The sequence below is a fragment of the Pan paniscus genome, chromosome 16 (genome assembly GCF_029289425.2).
Source record: "Pan paniscus chromosome 16, NHGRI_mPanPan1-v2.0_pri, whole genome shotgun sequence".
Lineage (NCBI taxonomy): Eukaryota > Metazoa > Chordata > Mammalia > Primates > Hominidae > Pan > Pan paniscus.
This window is the reverse complement of record NC_073265.2, coordinates 10,839,074-10,863,144: the sequence shown is the minus strand read 5'-3', so window position 1 is coordinate 10,863,144 and position 24,071 is coordinate 10,839,074. Positions and strand designations below refer to the sequence as shown.

The 24,071-nt window shown below is 39.0% G+C and overlaps 1 long non-coding RNA gene across 3 annotated transcripts in view; it reads left to right on the top strand.

Annotated features, from left to right (window-relative positions):
- LOC117975972 (uncharacterized) overlaps window positions 1-24,071 on the top strand; it is a 71,307-nt gene that overhangs the window by 17,828 nt on the left and 29,408 nt on the right. For all 3 annotated transcript variants that reach the window (XR_008621168.2, XR_008621167.2, XR_010110051.1), the window contains 5 exons: window positions 75-664; window positions 3,488-3,648; window positions 19,215-19,376; window positions 20,886-21,077; window positions 22,632-22,773. This is a non-coding gene — a long non-coding RNA (uncharacterized LOC117975972). The remainder of the gene's footprint in view (window positions 1-74; window positions 665-3,487; window positions 3,649-19,214; window positions 19,377-20,885; window positions 21,078-22,631; window positions 22,774-24,071) is intronic.

Genomic DNA, 24,071 nt, shown 5'->3' with positions numbered 1-24,071 from the left:
GTTCCACTAGGCCCCCAGTGGAGACTGTTTCTCGACGCTCCAACTCTATACTTCTCTGTGCTGTCCTAATACAGGTTTTCCCTAAGGGCTCCATCACTGCAGCAGACTTCTGCCTGGGCATCAAGGCATTTCCATACATTCTCTGAAACCTAGGCAGAGGCTCCCAAGCCTCAGCTCTTTCCCTCTGTGTACCTTCAGGCTTAACACCACGTGGAAACTGCCAAGGATTATGGCTTGCACCTCCTGGAGCAGTGGAGTGATAAGTATCTGGGGACCTTTTAATCATACCTGGAGCTGGAGCAGCTGGGGCACAGGGAGCAGTGGCTCAAGGTTGCACAGGGCACCAAGGCCTTGAGCTTGGTCCTTGAAACCATTATTTTCTCCAAGGCTTTTGTGCCTATGATGGGAGGGGCTGATGGGAAGGTTTCTGAAGTGGCTTTGAGGCATTTTCCTTATTGTCTTGGGTATTAAAATTCAGTTTCTCTTTTTTGTTTTGTTTTGTTTTGTGTTTTTTTTAGATGGACAAGTCTCGCTCTGTCACCCAGGCTGGAGTGCAGTAGTGCGATCTCAGCTCACTGCAAGCTCCATCCTCCCAGGTTTACACCATTCTCCTGCCTCTGCCTCCTGAGCAGCTGGGACTACAGGCACCCACCACCATGCCCGGGTAATTTTTTGTATTTTATAATAGAGTTGGAATTTCACCTTGTTAGGCAGGATGGTCTCAATCTCCTGACCTCGTGATCCACCCATCTCAGCCTCCCAAAGTGCTGGGATTACAGGCGTGAGCCACCATGCCTGGCTAATTTGGCTCCTCTTATGCGAATTTCTACAGCTGGCTTGAATTCCTCCCCAGAAAATGGATTCGTCTTTTATTGTTTTACTTTTTTTTTTTTTTTTTGAGACAAGTCTTACTCTGTTGCCCAGGCTGGAGTGCAGTGGTGCAATCTCAGCTCACTGCAACCTCCACCTCCCGGGTTCAAGTAATTCTTCTGCCTCAGCCTCCTGAGTAGCTGGGACTACAGGCATGTGCCACCACGCCCAGCTAATTTTTGTATTTTTAGTAGAGACGAGGTTTCACCATATTGGCCAGGCTGGTCTTGAACTCCGGACCTTGTGATCCACCCACCTCAGCTTCCTAAGGTGCTGGGATTATAGGCATGAGCCACAGTACCTGGTCAGGTTTTTCTTTTTTACAAAATGGCTGGACTGCAAATTTTCTAAACTTTTATGCTCTGCCTGTTTTTTAAATATAAGTTTTAGTTTCATAGCATCCCTTTGCTCACACTATGACAATACACTGTTAGAAGAAGCCAGGCCACATCTTGAACACTTTGCTGCTTAGCAATTTCTTCCACAAGATACCCTAAATCATGAGTCTCCAATTCAAAGTTCCACAGATCCCTAGAGCAGGGGCACAATGCCACCAGTCTCTGTGCTAACATAACAAGAGTGACCCTTACTCTAGTTCCCAATAAGTTCCTCATCTCCATCTGAGACCACCTCAGCCTGGACTTCATAGCCCATGTCACTATCAGCATTGTGGTCACAACAATTTAACCAGTCTCTGGAAAGTTCCAAACTTCTCCTCATATTCCTGTCTTTTTCTGACCCCCTCCAGACTGTTCCAACCTCTGCTCATTACCCGGTTTCAAAGTCACTTCCACGTTTTCAAGTATCTTTATAGCAATGCCCCACTCCCAGTAGCAATTTTCTGTATTAGCCTTCTTCCATTGCTATAAAGAACTATCTGAAACTGGGTAATTTATAAAGCAAAGAGGTTTAATTGACTCATATAGTTCTGCAGGCTGTAGAGGAAACATGGCTGGGGAGGCCTCAGGAACTTACAATCATGACAGAAGGAGAAGGGAAAGCAGGCCTGAGAAGGAAGAAGAGAAAGAAGGGTGAGGTCCTACACACTTAAATAATGATATCTCATGAAAATTCACATACTGTCATGAGAACAGCAAGGGGAAATCTTCCCCCATTATCCAATCACCTCCCACCAGGCCCCTCCTGTAACATTGGGGATTACTATGTGGCATGAGATTTGGGCAGGGACACAAGTCCAAACCATATTAGTGACTTATTTGAACTATTTATGCATATACTGTGAGGGAGGAGTTTAACTTGCCTGTTGATGTTGATGATGTTGACTTGTCCCAGAATCCGTTGATGAAAAAAATACTTTTCCATATTGAATTTACTTGGAGCCCTTGTAAAATTATTTGACCATAAATGTAAAGGTTAACTTTTTGATATTCAATTTTATTCTATTTATCTGTATGTCTACACCACACATGTTAATTAGTATGGCTTTGTCTTTAATTTTAAAATCAGGAAGTATGAGTCTATTTTACAAATTCCATTTTTTTTTTCAAAATTATTTTAACAATTCTCTATTGCATTATATATACAATTTAAAATCTGTTTGACAAGTTAGTGAAAAAAGGTCACCTGGGATTTTCATGGAAATTGCATTAAATCTATACAGTCATAGAAAAAGTATTGTCAACTTAATAATATCAAGCCTTTTAATCAATGATCATTCAACATTTGTCCATTTTTATAGAATTTTATTAATTACATTTAATATATTTTACAGTTTTAATATACATGTCATATGCGTATTTTGTTAAATTTATTGTTATGTGTTTTTCCTTTTTGGTGCTATTTTAAATAGCAAGGGTTTCTGAGATTTTTGTTTAGTTTGTTAATTTCTAGTATATAGAAGTACATATTTCTATATACTAACCTTGTGTACTGGAACTGTATTGAACTTATATTTTAATTTGCATTCTATTTTATTAGAGTCATTTTGATGTTCTGTACACAAATCATGTCAATTGCCAACAGAGTTTTATTTTCTTTTATGCCAGATGTCTTATATTCATTTTTCTCTACTAATTGTCCTTGCTACATACATCCTCTAGCATAATGTGGGGAAGAATTGTGGCCAGAATGAAATTCCTTGTCTTATTTCTAATCTTGGAGAAAGTATTGAGCCTTTCAGAAAACTTTTATATCATGTGAGGGTTTTTATTTTTTTTGGATGCTTTAAAGTGAAGACAGTTTCTTTACAGTCCTAATTTGCTGCATATCTTTATCATGAATGTGTTTTTGATTTGTCAAGTGCTTATTCTTTGTCTTTGAGATGATCGTGTAGGTTCCGTGCTTTATTCCATTAATACAGTGCATGAATTGTATATTGAACAAAATTTGCATTCCTGAGGAAATACCCTTAGCAATAATGTATAATATTTTTGCATGTTGCTGATTTGTTTTGCTATTATTTCCTTAAGGATTTTTGCCTCTTTATTCATAAGGCATATTGGTCTTAATTTTCCTTTCTTGAAATGTTTTGGTCTAATTGTGGTATGAGGATAAAATACCTCATAGTGTGCATAGGGAGTGATCTCTTCACCGCTGTCATTGCTGTTGTTTAATGTTTTTAGATAATTCATAATGAAGTTGTATTAATTCTTTAAAGGTATGAAATAATTTCCTATTGAAGTCATCTTAACATGGAACCAGAATTAAATCCTAACAACAATCATGTGAGCCTGGGGAGGATCCTTCCCCAGGTGAGCCTTCAGGGGAGACTTCAGCCTTGGCCATCTTCTGCATCTAGATTCCTGACCAAGAGAAACTGTGAGTAATGTGTATGTGCTTTTCAGCCACCAAGATGCGTGGGAATTTGTTATGCAACAATAACTAAGTAATACACCTGGCATTGAATGTAATGTGGTATCCTAGATTAGATACTGGAATAGAAAAGTGACATTATTGGAAACCTGAAGAAAACTATGAATAAAGTCTGTAGTTCCATTGATAGTTCTATAACACTGTCAATTTCTCAGTTTTCATGAATAGTCTATGGTTATATAACGTGTTAATATTCCTTTAAGCTGAAAGGTATATGAAACTCTCTGCACTATATATATTATATATTATATATATTATACCTCCTTCTGTAAGTCAAATATGACTTCAAAATAATTTTAAAATAATATTTTGGTGGAAAGCAAAAACCAACAAAAAGACATAAGCACATTAACTTGTTTTCAGGAGATCGGGTGGGCAAGTAGGGAAAGAACAGCAGCACAGCTTTCCTAATTTAGCCACCATTCTGAACGCAGGTGCACCTGCTTCAGTTAAACACAGTTAGCTCCAGGGACTCTCATCCATTTTTGCCTTTGACATCGTGCTACCCATTATCCAGGAACATTTTAAATGTCAGTAACCACTTCTTCAGAGAGAGGTGCCTTTTCCTCATATATCCCAGGACGCCCCATTTTCAGACATTGTCTGGAAGTTTATTCACATAATTCCACTAAAGCCTTTCTGGAAAAAATGACTGCTGGACATTAGAAGCCGATATTGCAAAATGTCAGTGACAGGGAACACAAATTGTATTTCTACAATCAGGAGAGTGTTTTATTTCCCTTGGTACAGGGATTTGTTCTTCAACTGGTTATCAGATCACTGTGATAATTTCTATTTCTCTCGTCATGAATTATTTAGGACCATATATTCTGTTGCTCTTCACATCTTGGAATTATATTGTCCAATTCCAGGGTCAAAGACCACAGAATAAATGTCATCCTGGCAGCAGGTGAGTAGGGCACACAAACAATGCTTCTAAATATGGTGGTTGATGACAGTGCTTGCTTACTAAGACCCCGATATGAATCTGTGGACAACTGGTTTTTGGCAGGTGAAGTCATGTGAGTGATTCAGTATATGCTGTGTATGGCTGGAGAAAGCTCAGTAGATACAAGAAAAAGCAGTGTGTAACAGATCTCCCCCCACCATGCAGTGATCTAAGAGATGGACCCAGGCTAAATGGTGACTCTGCACATGTTCTGGCTAAACAAAGAATCTCACAGCAGGAAGAAATATCCAGCTATCCCCCACATAGGTCCCTGTTCATAGTTGACAGCACTCGGCGGTGTTAGCACCAGGGTTGTGTCAAAGAACCATGCCTACAAAGCCTACCAAGCCGTGAGTCTGCATGCTGCACTCACACAGACATAGACAAAGCCAAGACTATTGCCTTTATGGTGGTTCTGAGTTCTCAAGTTTAAAGGAAAACAGGCAATATACACAAAACTCTACTGCCATATTGGCATGGAAAGGACAGAGTGCTGAGCACTGAGTGCCCAAACAAGTGCTTTAACAGCATGGAAGGCATGATTTCCCACAATATACTAAGCCACTAAATTCACAAAGGCCACCACAATTCTAAAAAAAGATGTCACTGCGAACAAACCCAAGTCTTAGACCACAATATGAGACAAACATTCCAACATGCTGTCTCCACACTGTAGCCTGATTAGGAGTTGTAGTTCAATGGATGAATGGCTCATATATTTAACATCATTACTTCATGTTCATGTAATTCAACCTTCCTGGAGTCTAAAACTATAGGTGAAATTTCAGTCAAAGTCCTAAATTATGAATTGTATGAGTTTCTTCTTCACTTAGTATTTTCCCAAGGATACAGGAAAACTAATTTCAATATCCAAGTGTCCAAAAGTAGAGTTTGCCAGAGTAGCAAGGGGGCAGAACAAAGCATTTTATGAAGATCACAATGCATCTACTTCTACAGTGACTGTGTATTATCACCATTTGTGTGATTAAAAGGGTGAATGAGAATGAAGAAAAACAGAGATCAAGAATGTTATAGATTAAAGAATTGAATTTGTAATATGGCTTGCAGGGATCATTGCTTATATTTCTAACTTTAGGACACAATTTTTTTAATATAGATTCTCCTTAGTCTTTAGAAAACTAACACTTCAGGAAAAATTTCAAGTGTCTCTCTACAATTTATATCTTCCTTGTCAATAGATTTCTTGAACCGTAGTTTATAAAACAATTACAGCATGTCACTAGTAAGTCTAATATTTCTAAATAACTAAGTAGATTGTAAATAGAGTTGGTAAATTAATATGAAAATATATACAAGAATGTTTACTTAATAACAGACTAAACTGATCATTTCTGAAGTGCGGGGTCCCCATTTCTGAGGGGGTCATGGCTGCATGCCCGTAAGCAAGGGGGGTGTTGGGGGTGCTTTGTTTGCCCTGTTAATTTTGGATCCCTCTGTGCTCTGTGAACTATTAAGATAATATTTGTTTGAAAAATCCAGTTGCTTTAACTTTTCCTTTGTTTTAGTCTGTTAACAACGTTATCGCTTTTCTTTTACTGACTTTAGATTTAATATATTCTTCTTTTTCTAGTTTCCAAAGGTGGAAACACAGATGACAGATTTTTGGTCTTTTCATCGTTTCCTATGTATGTGTTCAATGGTATTTATTTGCCTTTATGTTCTGCTTTCCTTTCATCCTACAAATTTTGATAAATTGTGTTTTTATTTTCATTTAGTTAATTTAAAAAATTTCTCTGGAGATATCTTCTATATATTATACGGAAGTGTGTTGTTTAATCTCAATGCATTTTGGGATATTACAGTTATCATTCCAGTCATCCTTTGATTTCTATTTTAATTCCACTGTGGTCTTAGAGCTGACATTGTATGATTTACTTTTTAAAAATTGTTGGGGTATTTTTTGTCCCAGAATGTGGCACATTTTGCTGAATATTCCATGTGAGCTTAAGAAGAATGTGTCATCTGCAGTAGTTGAGGGAAGGAGACTGTAGGTGTCAGTTATGCCTAGTTGCTTGTTGGTGCTATTGAGTTCAGTTTTTCCCTGCTGAATTACTGCCTGCTAGATCTGTCCGTATCTGTTATAGCGTGTTAATGTTTCCAACTATAATACTGAATTCATCTTTTTCCTTGTGGTTCTCTTGATTTCTGCCTCATAGTTTATGCTCTGTTATCAGGCTGATAGGCTTTAAGAATTATGACATCTTATTGGAAGAATGGCTCTTCATCTCTGTGTAATGCCCTTCTTTATTCCTGATAACTTTTCTTGCTTTGAAGTCTGCTCTGCCTGTAATTCATATAGCTCCTCTTGTTTACTTTGATTAGAGTTAGCATCGTACATTTTGTTCCATTCATGTACTTTTATTTGTCTTTATATTTGGGTTGAGCTTATAAATAACAGTTGTATCTTGTTTTTTGATTCACTTTATAAATCTTTGTCTTTTACTTGGTGCAGTTAGACCACTGACATTCAAAGTGGTAAGCGATACAGTTGGATTAATATTTATCATATTTGTCAATGTTTTTGATTTGTTGTCCTTGTTCCTTCTGCCTATTTTCATCTTCCATTCATTTTCTGCCTTTTGTGGTTCTCATTGAGCATTTTATATTTTTCCATCTCTCTCATTTCTAAAAATATGAGTTATATATAATTTTAACTTTTTGTTGGTTTAACATTTTTATATTCTTAGTTTATTATAAGAGAAAACAATTTCTTGAAAATAATAGAAAAATTATTAAATAATATATGCCTATGCATATATCTTATGTATAAGTATATATGTGTACAGATATATGCAGATGTGCATGTGTGTTTGTGTGTGTGTATATGTATATATATATACACATATATATATGTGAAGTGGATATCAGCAATAATGCAAAGGACAGGAGAAAGGAATTAGGATTATTTGTTATTATAAGATACAGTAACTGTGAAGCAATATAACTTTATTAGAAAAGTAGCTCAGTTTAGTATTTTTTATTTTTTATAGTTTTTATATGATTTTGATGTTTTTTAACGTTATATATTTAAATTTAGGTTTGTGGATACATGTATAGTTTTGTTATATAGGTAATCTTGTGTAATGGAGGTTTATTGTACAGATCATTTTATCACCCAGGTACTAAGCCTACTACCCAATATTTACTTTTGCTGCTCTTCTCCCTCCTTCTACCCTTCACTTACAAGTAGGCCCCAGTGTCCTTTGTTCCATTCTTTGTGTTCATGAGTTCTCATCATTTAGCTCCCACTTAAAAGTGAGAATATGTGGTAATTTGGTATTCTGCTCCTGTGTTAGTTTGCTAAGGATAATACCTTCTAGCTCCATTCATGTTCCTGTAGAAGACATGATTTCATTCTTTTTTTCCAGCTACATAGTATTCCATGATATATATGTACCACATTTTCTTTATCCATCCTGTCATTGATGGGCATTTAAGTTGATTCCATGTCTTTTTTCTTGTAAGTAGTGCTCCAATGAACATTCATGTGGATGTGTCTTTTTGGGAGAATGATTTCTGTTCCTCTGGGTGTATACCCTGTAATGGGATTGCAGAGTTGAATGGTAGTTCTGATTTTAGCTCTTTGAGGAATTGACATATGGCTTTCCACAATGGTTGAATGAACTTACACTCCTACCAACAGTGTGTAAGTGATCCTTTTTATCTGCAACCTCACCAGCATCTGTTATTTTGACTTTTTAATAATAGCCATTCTGACTGGTGTGAGATGGTATCTCATTGTGGTTTTGATTTGCATTTCTCTAATGATCAGTGATATTGAGCTTTAGTTCATATGCTAGTTGGCCACGTGTATATCCTGTTTTGAAAATTTTCTGTTCTTATCCTTTGCCTACTTTTTTTTTTTAAGACCATGTGTCACTCTGTTGGCCAAGCTGGAGTGCAGTGGCGCGATCTCAGCTCACTGCAACCTCCGCCTCCCGGGTTCAAGCGATTCTCCTGTCTCGCCCTCCCAAGTAGCTGGGAGTACATGAGCGTGCCATCACACCTGGCTGATTTTTTGTGTTTTCAGTAGAGACGGGTTTCACCATGTTATCCAGGATGGGCTCGATCTCCTGACCTCATCATCCGCCCGCCTCGGCCTCCCAAAGTGCTGGGATTACAGGCATGAGCAACCGCGCCCAGCGCTTTGCCTACTTATTAATGGGGTTGTTTGTTTTTCTCTTGTAAATTTGTTTAAGTTTTTTATAGATGCTGGATATTATACTTTCATCAGATGCATAGTTGCAAATATTTTCTGCCATTCTATAGTTTGTCTGTTCACTCTGATGATAGTTTCTTTTGCTGTACAAAGCTCTTAAGTTTAATTGGATCGCATTTGCCAATTTTTGCTTTTGTTGCGATTGCTTTCAGAGTTTTTATTATGAAATCTTTGCCTATTCCTATATCCAGGATGGAATTGCCTACGTTGTCTTCCAGGGTTTTTATAATTTAGGGTTTTACATTTAAGTCTTTAATCCATCTTGAGTTAATTTTTGTATATGGTGTAAGGAAGGGGTCCAGTTTCAGTCTTCTGCATATGGCTAGCCAGTCCTCCCAGCACCATTTATTGAATAGAGAGTCTTTTCCCCATTGCTTGCTTTTGTCAGCTTTGCCAAAGATCAGATGGTCATAGGTGGTGGCCTTATTTCTAGGCTCTCTATTCTGTTCAAGTGGTCTATGTGCCTGGTGTTGTAGCAGCACCATGCTGTTTGGTTACTTTATCCCTGTAGTGTAGTTTAAAGTCAGGTAACATGATGCCTCCAGCTTTGTTCTTTTTGTTTATGATTGCCTTGTCTATTGGGGCTCTTTTTTGGTTCCATATGAATTTTAACACAATTTTTTTCTAGTTCTGTGAAGAATGTCATTAGTAGTTTGGTAGGAACGACATTTAATCTGTAAACTTCTTTGGGCAGTATGGTTAGTTTTAAATATAGTATTTCCAACTGTAGAACAGTCTATTGCACAAAAAGCCTCTTATCTTCCTGGCTGTTGGCCATTGGCTAAATAAAGTGCCTTGCCAAGGGGGCTTCTCACACTTCATAAAATCCATCAAGAGAGACATTTCTAGGAAGACCAAATCATAATCATATATAAGAATCCAAGTGACACTTCTATACCTTTGCACTATTCTATTGTTTCAAAGCAAGTCTCAATTCCTGCTTAGACTCACTTGGATGGGATTACAGTAGAAGGTTGTGTATGTGAGAAGGTGGGGATAAATGGGCACCAACTTAGAGTCTACCTGACACATCAGGTCATCAGGTATTCTCGTTTATGAAACAGTTTCCTGGCCTTCACTTCTTTTTCATGACCTTGACCCTTTTGAAAAGTACCAGTCAGGTATTTAATAGGATGTCCCACGATATGGTTTTAGCTGATGTTTTCTCATGATTAAACTAGGAATATTAATGAATTAAACACCTTCACTTAAATCTGAAGACAAAATGACCTAAAGAATATAGTATTCAGAAATACTCAAAGAGGAAAAACTATTTTTAAAGTATGGAATGACAATTCACAATATAGTTAAGTTCAGTGCTTAAGGAAAACTGAGAAATTAAGGAGGTGCACAAAGGATGTATCAACAATATTGCTAATGATTTTTTTTTAAGCTTGGGAGTGACATTAACAACAACAACAACAACAACAACAAAAAACAAGTTTTAAAGAATGGTTTTCCAAGGCCGGGCATAGTGGCTCACACCTATAATCCCAGCACTTTAGGAGACTAAGGCAGGCAGACCACCTGAGGTCAGGAGTCCTAGACCAACATGGCAAAACTCTGTCTTTAGTAAAAATACAAAAAATTAGCCTGGCATGGTGGTGGATGATTGTAATCCCAGCTACTTGGGAGGCTCAGACAGGAGAATTGCTTGACTCCAGGAGGCGGAGGTTGCAGTAAGCCGAGATCACGCCACTGCACTCCAGCCTGGGCAACAGAGGGAGAGTGTCTCAAAAAAAAACCCAAAAAACAAAAACAAAAACAAAAAACGGTTCTGTGGTTTTACATTTACAGAATAGTTGCAAATGTAGTAGAGAGTTTCCATATACTCCATGCACAGTGTCCTTTATTATTAATCTCACAGTGTGAAACCTTTGTCAAAATTAACCAACCAATATCATGTATTGTCACTGAGTACTATACATACTTTATTCAGATTTTTTAGTTTTTGCTTAATGTTAAGTTCATGTTTTAGGATCTCTTCCAGGATACGCCATCACATTTAGATATAATGGCTTTACAGGCTCCATTGAATGTGATAGTTTCTCGGAGTTTCCTTGTTTTTGATGCCGTTGACGTTTCTAATTTAGGATTACTCTGATGTTTCTCTCATGATGAGACTGGACTTCTGGGCTTAAGGGAGGAAGAATACAGATGAAAAGTACCATTCCTATCACATAATATCCAGGGCACAAGCTGTCAACAGGCTCTATCACTGTTGATGTTAATTTGATCACCTGGATAAAAATCTTTTCGTTCTAAAAATCTCTTCTGTAAAATTATTCTTTTTCTCCCTTTTCATGTTGTGTGTATAAAAAAAGTCACTATATACAACACACACTCAGTGCTTGGAGAATCATACACCACTGCTTTTTCTTTGAAATAAATTTATTAAAATTTCAATAGCTTTGGGATTACATGTAGTTTTTGGTTACATGCATGAATTGTATGGTGGTGAAGTCTGGGGCTTTTAGTGTACCTGTCACCCGAATAGTGTACATTTTACCTCATAGGTAATTTTTTATCCCTCACTAGCCTCCAACCCTCCTCCTTTCGGAATCTTTAATGTCCATGATCCCCCTCTGCGTGCTCCTGCATATCCATTGCTTACCACAGACTTATGAGTGAGAACATGCGGTATTTGGTTTTCTGCTCCTGAGTTACTTCAATTATGATAATGGCCAAATTGCTTTGAAAAACATAATTTTGTTATTTTCTATGGCTGAGTAGTGTTCTGTAATATACATACACAAACACACACACACACACACACACACCACATTTTCTTTATCCACTAATTTGTTGATGGGCACTTAGATTGATTTCATATTTTTGCAATTGTGAATTGTGCTGTGATAAACCTAGAAGTGTAAGTGCCTTTTTGATAGAATGACTGTGTGTGTGTGTGTGTGTGAGTGAGTGTGTGTGTGTGAGAGAGAGAGAGAGTCTCACTTTGTCCTACAGGCTGGAGTGCAGTGGACCAATCTCATCTCACTGCAACCTCTGCCTCCTGGGTTCAAGGAATTCTTGTGCCTCAGTTGCTGGAGGAGCTGGGATTGCAGGCGTGACACACCTGGCTAATTTTTGTATTTTTAGTAGAGATAGGGTTTTGCCTTGTTAGCCAGGCTGGTCTAGAACTCCTGGCCTCCAGTGATCCACCTGCCTCTGCCTCCCAAAGTACTGGAATTACAGGTGTGAGCCTCTGCACCTGGCTGCCTAAATGACTCTGTCTTGCTTCTAAACTTTTAAGCAGCCCTTGTTCCTTCCTGGGCATAAGCTAAACTAACTTTTGGAGGAACTTACTCTACAGTTTATAGTTTAAAACAAAGACAATAACAGCGCTTTCTCAACACAAACCTCTTTCTTACCTGGAGACTAGACTGCGTTTGTAGGACTAACAAATTAGCCACATGATTAGAAATTATGGCTTAGGAGTCATGCAGCTGGAGGCTACAAGATTCTGATCCTCCCTAAACTGCTCCAAAGATCAGTGCTTGACATATTTTGCAGACCCTGCACTTGATGGATCAGCTGGCACAACCCTGGTGGATAAACTGCCTGATCTGATCTTGTGACCTCCACCTAGGAACTGAGTCAGCATAAGAGGGCAGCTTGGACTCCCTGTGATTCCATCTCTGATCTGACCAATCAGAACTCCCAACTCACTGGCCTTCCCCCACCCACCAAATTATCCTTAAAAACACTGATACCTGAATGTCCTGGGAGACTGATTTGAGTAATAATAAAACTCCTCCAGTGTCCTGCACAGCTGGCTCTCCGTGAATTACTCTTTTTATATTGCAATTTTCCTGTCTTGATAAATCAACTCTTTTAGGCAGCAGGCAAGGTGAACCCATTAGGTGGTTACACTGTGTGTCATTTTCAGCATAGACTGTCTTCTTGAACTTACGTTTATTTTGTCCCACCCCAACCCCCAAAGGATGTGGCTAAGAAAAAAAAATAAAAGGTCCCAACATATTTTCTTTTTCCTTCTGGATCTCCTTTCCGGAAGCAGGGCGTCAGTGACAGGAACATTTTGACTCCAGCTGTTAGTCCCTCTTAGGTCTGTGGAAGCCTCAGAAGGCGTGGCCAGGCCAGGGCATCCTGGCTGAGCACAGGGGGTTGGCACCTCCTCCCTCCTTGGCACTATGCAGACAACTCTGAGTACTGAAAGATGAAACTAACACACCTCAAGGAAGGATACATACCTCGATGCATGCCACAGAGACACACTTCCAGGATCTTTTTAAGATCTTACCCATGTTTTGCAAGGAAAAGCAACACAGAACTGAAGTGCCTTCAGTTATTTTAGGTGGGGCTATCTTGTACAGGGCAGTCAGGGAGAGAGACTGGAAGGCAAGGGAAGGGAACAGCCAGTCCTTCCAGTTAGCAAAGTTCAGGCTCACTCAGTGCTTCTAAGTCACTGCTCACTCACTGCTTCTTAGATTAGGATACCCTGGGAATCAGCTACAATAACCTCAGACAAGGAACCATAAAAACCTGAAATGCACATTGGGTGCCAGCCAACAACGAAGCTTGGCTTCCAAGACAAAAAGTTGCTCTTTCTCCTCCTGCTACCTTGGGTGTGCCAGGTTGTAATTTGCAAATGTATTGTCTGGCCCTTAGGGGTTGGCAGCTAACAATTGTTTGCAGAAGGAGCCTAGCCTAGGAGTGAGAGAGATGCCAGCACAAGAGAAACCCGCTGACTATGAGCCAGGAAGTGGGCTGTCACCAGACACCAAACCTGCTGGCGCCTTGATCTGGGACCTCCCATTCTCAGACTCCTCAGGGCCACTGTCATCTCCTGAAGCAATCACCACATGTTCCCATCACAGCTGATGGTGGCAACTAACCCATGCAGAGTACTGAAATGAGCCAGGCTCTGTCTGCCCTCTCGTGTGTAGTCACCTAGTTAATCCTGGCAGCAGTCCTGGGTTCTCTGCATTTCCAGAGTGCAAGTCCTCCAGTAACCACTGAAATGCTTTCTCAGGAGTTGTTGTCAACTCCTTAAAAACATTTCTCTCTACTTGGCGCAGAGCACAGTGACACCAGAAACAGGCTTTGCTGGACCCCAGCCCTGGCAATGGCCATGTCACTTCACTCAGGCCCAGGAAGAAGGCAGACTCGGGTCTCCCGCTGGGCAGCAACACCTAACTTAACCCGGATTTCTCACTTGGGTGAACTCTTGGATCACCATGCCCAGTCTGACGGAGTCTGCAGCAGATGCAATAAGGGCTTTGGGGCCGGGAAGTGGAGCTCACCCATGTGCCAAGCCCGAGGTCGGGCACCCCTCCTTCACACCATCCTTGGGGACTTCCTCCCTTCCCCGACGGAATGCCACCGAGAACCAACCTGACGGTGCCAAGCGGGCAAATTTCCCCAAAGTCCTCTGAAATATGTTGTCATGATTTGTAACAGGAAGCCGAGTGAGGAGCACAAAGTGCTTCCAGAGACCAGGTGATGGGCCACATCCCTGGCCAGTGTGTTGAGCCCCTGAACCAAAGTCTCTGCGACCAACACCTTTGCCTGTCTGCCCCAGTTTTCTGAGCATGTGCTCTGCAGACACTTATGCGCCAGGCCGCCAGCCGCTCTCGCCTGTACTCCCCCAGCCCCAGCAGAGCTGCCACATGGGCCTCTTGCTCACTAGGTGGAATTTGCCTTTTATCTTGTGCAGCAGGCTGCAGAACGCGCCCCTCTGCTCCCTCCATGTGGGACTGCAAGGGGTCGGGTCCACCACCGAGGCTGCATTTATGGAGAACCCTGCACTTGTCCCGAGCCTGAAACCCCCGAATTGCGGGGTCCAGGAAGACTGGAAGTGGCGCCTGATAGAATGACTTCTTTTCATTTGGGTCCGTGCCCAGTGGTGGGATTGCTAGATTGAATGGTAGCTCTGCTTTTAAAAGTTCATTGAGAAATCTCCATACTGTTTACCATACAGGTTGTACTAATTTACATTCCCACCAAGGGTGTCTAAGCATTCCCTTTTCACCTCATCCACACCAATGTCTATCATTTATTGACTTTTTCATAATGGTCCTTCTGACTAGGGTAAGATTGGTATCGCATTGTGATGTTAATTTGCATTCCCTGATGATCAGTGATGTTGAGCATTTTTTTTTCATATGTTTTCGGGCCATTTGTATGTCTTCTTTTGCCTGTTCATGTCATCTCCCCACTTTTTAATGGGGTTATTTATTTTTTTCTTGCTGATTTGTTTGTGTTTCTTGTAGATTCTGAATTAGTCCTTTGTTGGATGGACAGTTTCCAAGTATTTTCTCCCATTTTGTAGGTTGCTTCTTTATTCTGTCGATTATTTCTTTTGCTGTGCAGAAGCTTTTCAGTTTCGCTAAGTCCCATTAATTTGTTTTTGTTGATGTTGTAGTTGCTTTCGGGGTCTTACGTTTGCCTAGGCCAATGTCTTTACGGTTTCATGTCTTACATTTAAGTCTTTAATCCATCTTGAGTTAATTTTTATTTATGGTGACAGATAAGGATCCAGTTTCATTCTTCTGCATGTGGCTATCTTATTTCCCAGCACCTTTTATTGAATGGGGTGTTCATTCCTGTGTATGTTTTTGTCTGTTCTGTTGAAAATCAGTTAATCGTAAGTATTTGGCTTCATTTCTGGGGTCTCTGTTCTGTTCCTCTGGTCTGTATGTCTACATTTATACCAGTATCATGTTAGTGTGCCAGCAGATGTTGTAATGGACTGTGTTGGTTGACCATGGGCCAGAAGGTGGCACTTGCAGGAGAGAGCCAGCTGCAGTCATGGTGGTGGGATTTATGCTTAACCTTTGTTACCCAGGGGAAGCAGTCAGCTGATGGGAAGTGACACGGAGCTCTGAAAAGTCTCTGTTCCTGTTCTGCTACTAGGACAGGTAGAGGGGCAAAGCCGAGTGTGGGCTGGGTCAGGAAAGTCCATACTCTGCCTCTCCAAGTGTGGGTGTAAGCAGAAGCCTCAATGGGGGTCAGTGGACAGTTCCCTGACCACTGGGATAATGTTCCAGGAAGGAGAACACCCTCTGCCACATGAGAGTCTGCACATGGAGAGAGGGGTAGCAAGTGGCAGGTCAATTCCCACGACCTTGACACAGAAGGTCTTACACATGCAGACTTCTGCTGGCAAACACCCACGACAGTCAGCTAAGTCTCAGGCAGTCTAGGCTGAGAACACAAACCTGCCCCAGGCTGCAAGACTTCCCACTGGAGACTGAAACTGAAACAGTAGCTCTGAGGCCACACCCCTTGATTTGACATGTGAAGCAGCTATACCCAGCTCCCATGACCCTGGCACAAGAAAGCTTCCTGCATGCCCCTTGGTTTGGGCCTTAAGGGGTTGATCCTCTGCTCAATATTAGATCAAATACAAATCTTAGTTGGTCAGCTTCTCCCTCAGTTGGGAGCTTCTTCCAGTGCGTGACTGCTGCCTGGGTTACTTCGCTGATTTCTGCAAGATCTTCTATGAATCAGGGTCAGGAATATCTTCCTTCTGTCCCTGCTGGGATCTGGGAGTGCACACGCAGCACACCCAGGTGCCACTCCTTCTTTCATGGTCCCCTCCTCTCTAAGTCAGCTCCAGCGCTGGGCAGGGTTAAGGCGCTTCCCTGTGACCTGGACTGCCTGGTTCCCCAGTGGGAATGTATCACAGAGAGTCTCCTCCTTTTGCACTCTGAAGGCTCAATTTCCCATCTGACACATGGTGCAAGTTGCTGCCTGCTGCTCCTTTCAAAGTATCCAAAGATTCTTTCACTTTTTCTGTTGAGTTCCTGTGATTGTTGGATACAAATTCACAGTGTGAATCTCTAGATACTGTTTTGCTCTTTCTAAGCAGGTGAGGCACACTAACAAAGTCTCGAATGTTCCATTTTGAAAAACAAAAAACAAAACAAAAAATGCTCCACTTTATGAGCAGAATGTTTACCAAAAGTTATTTGGAATTTTCATCCTGAAAGTGTCTATTCTCCTCCAATAATCGTTATATTTATGCAATCATTTTTATCAGTATGCAAACATGGATATTTCTTTTACTCTTTCCTTCTACTACTTCATTTATTTGTTTAAATTGTTGCAGTGTTGGCTATTGGAAGGTCTTTCAGTTGGATCATTTGTCATTTTGAAACACTACCATAATGAAGCTTTGCTGTTGTTATGTGGTTGGTTAGTTGTTTGCTCTGTTGTTTGGCGCTTTATTTTTTCTGGCACTACTAGGTGCTTAAGCTAATTGTGTGGATTTCCTCACAAGCCTGGTATTAACCATTTTTTCCACAGAGGCCTAGTTCTTCTTATTGGAGAATTGAATTAGAAATGGAGATCTGGGCTCTTGGCATATTCATTGCTCCTGGGGCATCTGTTGATTCGTGATCTTGTGTGCTGACAGAGCAAATACATCTATGTACACTGATTCATACACACACACACAGAAACACACACACACACACACACAAATATTTTCTCATGTATCTGTATCTTTAAGTTAAACATGAATTCCTAATAATCCTCCGGCACCCCATGATCTAATCCAGTACTACGTGAATCAGCGCACCTATTCCCGCTTACTTGTATGTAGCCTACCACGCTAACAGTGATAAAGATGGTTCTGTTATTTAATCACATAATCCAAAAGACTTGTATACGTGGTTTCAGAATTAGAAATGTATATGGCCATGAGAAAGAACTTTACCAACTAAAGTTTTTAGGGATAAATCTTTACCCTTTAGACTCAGAATATCCACTTACTTGCTACGTTCCTTGGGTCAGCTGCTTTTCCCCCACTCCATTCAGTGAGGTTATTTCACTGATGTGTTATTTAATTCCATTATGTGTATAGCCCCATGCTATCTGCTACCTACTGTAGAAAGTTTTTAATTTGTATATTTTAAGTTCACCTTTTGTATTATAAAGTTATTTAGGATTTGGAAAATATAATCATGTATTTATCATTACAGTATATGATACCAGAATAATTTCACTGCCTAGAGCAAATCTGCTGTACCTCACTAGTTTGACCTGCCTCTTTTCCAAGCTCCTAGTAAATACCAAACATTTTATTATCTCTCTACTTTTTCACATTGCAGAGTGTCACATAACTGAAATCACACAAAGTATTTTGCCTTTTTAAATTTACTTTTTTTTTGCAATATACCCTTTAGATTTGTGAAGTGTATCTCATGGTTGTTTAGACTTGCATTTTCCTAATGACAAAAGGCTTAGGCCTCATATCATGTGCTTACTAGACGTGACTATAGTATCTTTGGATACATGTCTATTCAGATAGTTCACCAATTTGATTGTGATATTTGCCTTTTTATTTTGAGTTGTAAAATATTTTATATATTGTGGCTAATAGATTCTTTTCTGCTATGTGATTGTGAAGATTTTCTTCTATTCTTTGCATTATCTTTTTACCTTTAATCATGTACTTTGAATCTCAGAAGATTTTAATTCTTATAAAGTTAAATATATTCATGTTTTTTATTTCCTTTTCTTGGGCTTTAAGTATCCTGTCTTAGAAATTATAGGAGTTATTGTTTAACCTAAGACCCAAATTATGTATTTCTATATTATCTTCTAAGGGTTTGGTCTATTTAGATCTTACATTTGGGTATATGATTATTTTGAGCCAATTATGTATATGGTGTGAGTGAGAAGTTCAACTTCCTTGTGGATATTCAATTGTCCTAGCAACATTTGTTACAAATATATTTTTCCATATTGAATTGGCTTGGCAACCTTGTAAAATCATTTGACCATAAAGGTAAAGATTAATTTTTGGACATTCAATTCTACTATATTCCTTTGATCTGTATGTCCAAGTTTATACTATTATTGAGCCTTTAAATTAAATTATGATGATACTAATTTTTTCATGGATGCCCTTTAAAATAAAGAAACTTTTCTTATAGGCTTAATTTTGTTGTATACTGTTATCAAAAATGGATTTTGGATTTGTCAGGTGCCTTTCCTGCATCTTTTGAGATGATCATATGGCTTTTGTTTTTTATTTTATTGTTATAAGGCATGATACTAATTATTTTGTATGTTAAACCAAATTTGCATTCCTGAGACAAATACCCTTTTTGATGGTGTATAATTCTTTTTACATTTGCTGATTTGTATTGCTAGCATTTTATTGAAGACATTTACCCTTTATTTGTAAAACATATTGGTCTTAATTTTTCTTTCTTGAAAGGTCTTGCTTTCGTTGTAATATCAGTGTAAACTAACTAATAGTATACATCAGAAAGTGATCTCTTCTCCACTTTTACTGTTGTTTAAGTGTTTATGAAGAGTTTGTGATAGATTGTTATTAATTATTTTCAGGTTTGGAATAGTTCACCAGTGAAGTCATCTCAACCAGCCCAGGGCCTTGACTCCTAACAACAATCACACGAACTTGGAAGAAGATCCTTCCCCAGCTGAACCTTCACTTGAGACCTTCTCATTGGCCATCATCGACATCTGGATTCATGATACAGAGAAACTGTAAGAGCCACTTAGTATGTGAGAATTTATTATTCAGCAATAAATAATACACCTGACAGTCAATGCAATGTGGTATCCTGGACAGAAAAATGACATTACTTAAAAGCCGAGTAAAATATGGAAAAAGCCTATACTTCAATAAATAGTTTTGTGCCAACTATTTTTTAGGGCTCATGGATACATAATCCATTACATTGCGTGTAATTCAAAGATATCTAAGCTTTCTCTACTATCTGTGCATATTTCTGTGTATTTAAAATTATTTCAAAGAAAAAATGTTTTTGAAGAAAGCATTAAATGTGTTATGAAAATAACTCCAAAGCACAAACAGAATACCTTCGGCTCAGGAAATGAAAGGGCACGTAGAGAGAGAATAGCAAAGCATCTTTCCATATCGATTTACCAACTGGAACACAGGTACACTTGCTTCAGGAAGATCCCCCCAAGATCCAGAGACTCATCCTCTTTCATCTTCTTCATCATATTCTGCATTTTTCAGTCACCAGTTTTAGCATCTGGTGCTAACTACGTAACCAGTTTTTGAAAGACAGATGCCTATTACTTGCATGTCTCAAAAAGCCCCATTTTCAGATATTATTTATCAGGACTCCAACAAACAGACCAGAATTTATTGAGAGCTTGCAGTGAGGAGTGTCTTAATTCCAACACGACTATGTTGACAACACATCCTCTTGTGAGTGAAGCATTCATACAGAATCAGTCGCTGAAACTCAATAACACATGTCTACTGTACAAGAAAGGTAATAGTCAATATAATGCTCTAAAATTATTCTGGGGACATAGGGGACATGTGTCCAAGATTTATGAGATGTGAGCAACCAAGAGAGCGTGAACACTGATATTTTACAAGTGCTCCAAATCAGTAGATGGGCATTTGATTTTCCAGTTAGGGCTGCAGTCAGGGTCTCTTGGCTTCAATACTGTACATGGAGAGTTTCAATGACAGATCTTGGTTAAAATAACAACAATAATAACAACCCCTCATCTATGATATTGCAGCCTGGCACCATTTAACTTAATTTTACTGCATATAAATAGCAACCCTATACTCCATGCAAACTAGAATGGCAGTGCAATTGATGTAGTGAAGAAAGTGACAAATTATTTTCCAAATATAAAGCAAACTTAAGGTTTTATAGGAAAACAAATGGAGGTAAAAATATTTTTAATCTTTATCTTTCTGATAATTTTGTTCTGCTCTTATAAATAGAAAGCTCCACTTTCATTATTTTATAATATAGTGAGTTTATCAGCCACGTGTATGAAAATTGTATAGTAAGAGTAGGTATGTGTCCACTTGGTTGGTTCATTCGACTTATACACATCATTTACTTTATCTCGAATGGTTATTTTTTAAGCCTTGGTTTTTGTACAACATGTAAAGGCGTCTGTCTTTGTGCAATATTAAATCTTCATTCAAGTAACTTTTCTTTGTGTCTTTGCCTTTGTTTCTGCGTTGCTCCTGTACTTCTGTGAACCATATTTCAGTGAGTAATGATGACAATAGCAGTCCAGCCTGCATGGATGCTGACATGGATGCTGTCTCCCATTCTTACCACTGGATGTGAAGAAATGCTAGATGCGATCCAGCCAGTCTGTACTCGACTCTCAGTTGCATCTTCTCAACTCACAGTGTCTTCCAAAGTCCATGCCACACCACAGCCTGGAACATCTCCCAAGGTGGTATCTTGATGCAATGGTAGAGCTCATGTCACAGTATTGTATGTCTCAGGTATCGCTGTCCTTCACTGTTTGATATAATCTCTCTTACAAACCATTGTTCCATACACTTTGCCCCTTTTGTGTTTGTTTATACATGTGGTATGGCATGTCTAAACCTCACAGTGAGGATATTAGAATAGGGTTCTGCATATCTAGAGGTGTGGATCATTGGAAAGCATCTTAGAACCTACCTGCCACATCAGGCCCTGTCTAATCTGTATCAGTTTCTGGGTCCTCACTTATTTTTTTGCCCTTGATCTTAGTGAAAAGAACTTGTCAGGTGTTCCATAGGATGTATCACAATATGGATTTGTTATATTTTTTCATAATTTGAGTAAGATTAAACATTCATTTATACACGTATTTATCTAAAGTAGAAAATAAAAAATATCTGAACAATATATTATTTAGAAATACAAATTTAGAAAATAATAATGAAGAATGAGGCTTGGCACAGTGGCTCATGCCTGTAATCCCAGCAATTTGGGAAGCTCAGGTGGGTGGATCACTTGAGGCCAGGAGTTTGAGCCCAGCCTAAGTAACATGGCGAAACCCCATCTCTACTAAAAATACAAAAATTAGCCAGGGGTGGTGGTGCATGCCTGAATGTTTCATATATTCTGGATAATAGTCTCCTAACAGTTATATGACTTGAGAATATCTTCTTCCGTTATTTCAGTTGTCTTGATGGTGTACTTTGCATCTTAAAAGGTATTGATCCACATGAAGTTCAATGTATCTATTTTTTTTTCTGTCACTTGTACTTTTGTGTCACATGTTAGAATCCATTGTTTCATGTAAGGCCATGAAAATCTATTTGTATGTTCTCTTCTGTGGGATTTTTAGTTTTAGCTCTTACATTTAGCCACATATTCTATTTTGAGTCAAATACATATATGGTGCAGGAAACAGTTTAACTTGCATGTGGATATCCCTTTCTCCCGGCAACATTTGTTGAAAAACTATTTTTTCATCTTGAATTAATTTTTCAACCTTGAAAATAAGTTTGCCCTGTATATAAAGATTGATTTTGGGGTGCTCAACTCTATTCTGTTGGCTTATATGTCTTTCTTCATGTTATGTGAGTTTTCCATGGATGCTCTTTGTAGGTTTAGAAAGTTTTCTTCTATGCCTAATTTTCTCGGAGCTTTTATCATGAATGGGTTTGGAATTTGTCAAATGCCTATTCTGTGTCTTTAGAGGTGACCATGAGTCTTTTTAAAAAATTCTATTAGTATATTTTATAACACCAGTTGTTTTTGTATGTTTAACCAGACTTACATTGCAGGGATAAATAGTTTTGCTCCTAGTGTATACTCCTTTTTATATGTTACTAGTTAATTTTGATAATATTTCCTTGATACTTTTTACCTGTTTCACATTGGTCTGTAATTTTCTTTTCTTGAAATGTCTTTGTCTAGCTGTGGTGTCAGGGAACACTGGCTTCATACATTGCATTAGGAAAGGTTCTTTACTCGTCTGTTTTTATTGATTGTTATTAATTCCCAAAAGGCTTTGAATAACTCACCAGTGAAGTCATCTTGACCTGGACAGAAATTGAATCCTCCCAAGAATCCCAGGAGCTTGGAAGGGGATCCTTCCCCAGATGAGCCTTCCCTTGAAATCTCTGCCAGGCATCTGACCCAGAGAAACTGTAAGTACTGTGTAGGGCTGGGTTGGAAAGTCTAAACTATGTAGTTATATATTATGCAACAATCGGTCAGTTATATGCCTGACAGTAAATGTAATGTGGTATCTTGGATTAGACCCTAGAACAGAAAAATGACACTAGTGGAAAAGGTGGTAAAATATGAAGAAAATCTTTTCCAGTTAATAGTTTTGTACCACTGTCAATTTCTGAGTTTTCATAAATATGCTATGGTGATATAAGGTGTTAACATTTCAGGAAGCTGTAGGATATATGAATCTCTATTATCTTTACTACTTTCTATAAAACTAAAACTATCATAAAATAAAAATATTTCTTAAAATGTAATATTCAGGTACCAAAAAATAAAACAAAAATAACAAAGACAGATTTAAACCACAATAAAACCACAGATCAGAGGACAAATGGAGATATAGGGAGACTATGGCAAAGTAGCTTGCCTTATCATCCCCTATTCCTACACAGGGCACCTGCTTCAGAAAGACACCATCAAGCTCCGGGGACACTCATCCACTTTCTTCTTTCCCATCACACTTCCCATTACCCAGTTATCAATTCTTGTGTTCATAACCACTTTTTCAAGGAAAGACACCTTTCTCACATATGTTAGAAAGCCCTGTTTTCAGGCACTTTCTGTCAATGTCTTTGTAGGATCTCACTATAAAGACATTTTAGAAGATATGACTTCCAGATATTAGAAGAGAAGATTGAGAAACACCAGTGATGGTGAACATAAATAGTTCTGAATTAAGAGTGTTTTCTTAGTACAGGGATTCCTTTTATTCCCCAAGTTTTAAAGGAAAAGGATGCCTTAAGCCTTTGAGAAAACACTGTGATAATTCAGTTTTCTTCGTCATGCACACTCCATCACGATTTTATGGGACCAGACATTCTCTTGACACTCACATCATGGATCTATATTGTCCTGTGGTATATTGCTCTGTTCTCATGATGCTAATAAACACATATCTAAGACTGGGTAATTTATAAAAGAAAGAGGTTTAACTGGCTCACAGTTGCACATGGCTGGGGAGGCCTCACAATCATGGCAGAAGGGAAATGAGGAGCAAAGTCACATCCTGCATAGTGGCAGACAAGAGAACTTGTGCAGGGGAACTCCCATTTATAAAACCATCAAATCTTGTGAGACTTGTTTACTACCATGAGAATAGTATGGGGGAAACTGCCCCCATGACTCAGTTTTGTCCACCTGGCCCTTCCCTTGACACATGGAGATTGTTACAATTCAAGGTGAGATTTGGGGGGAGACACAGCCAAACCAT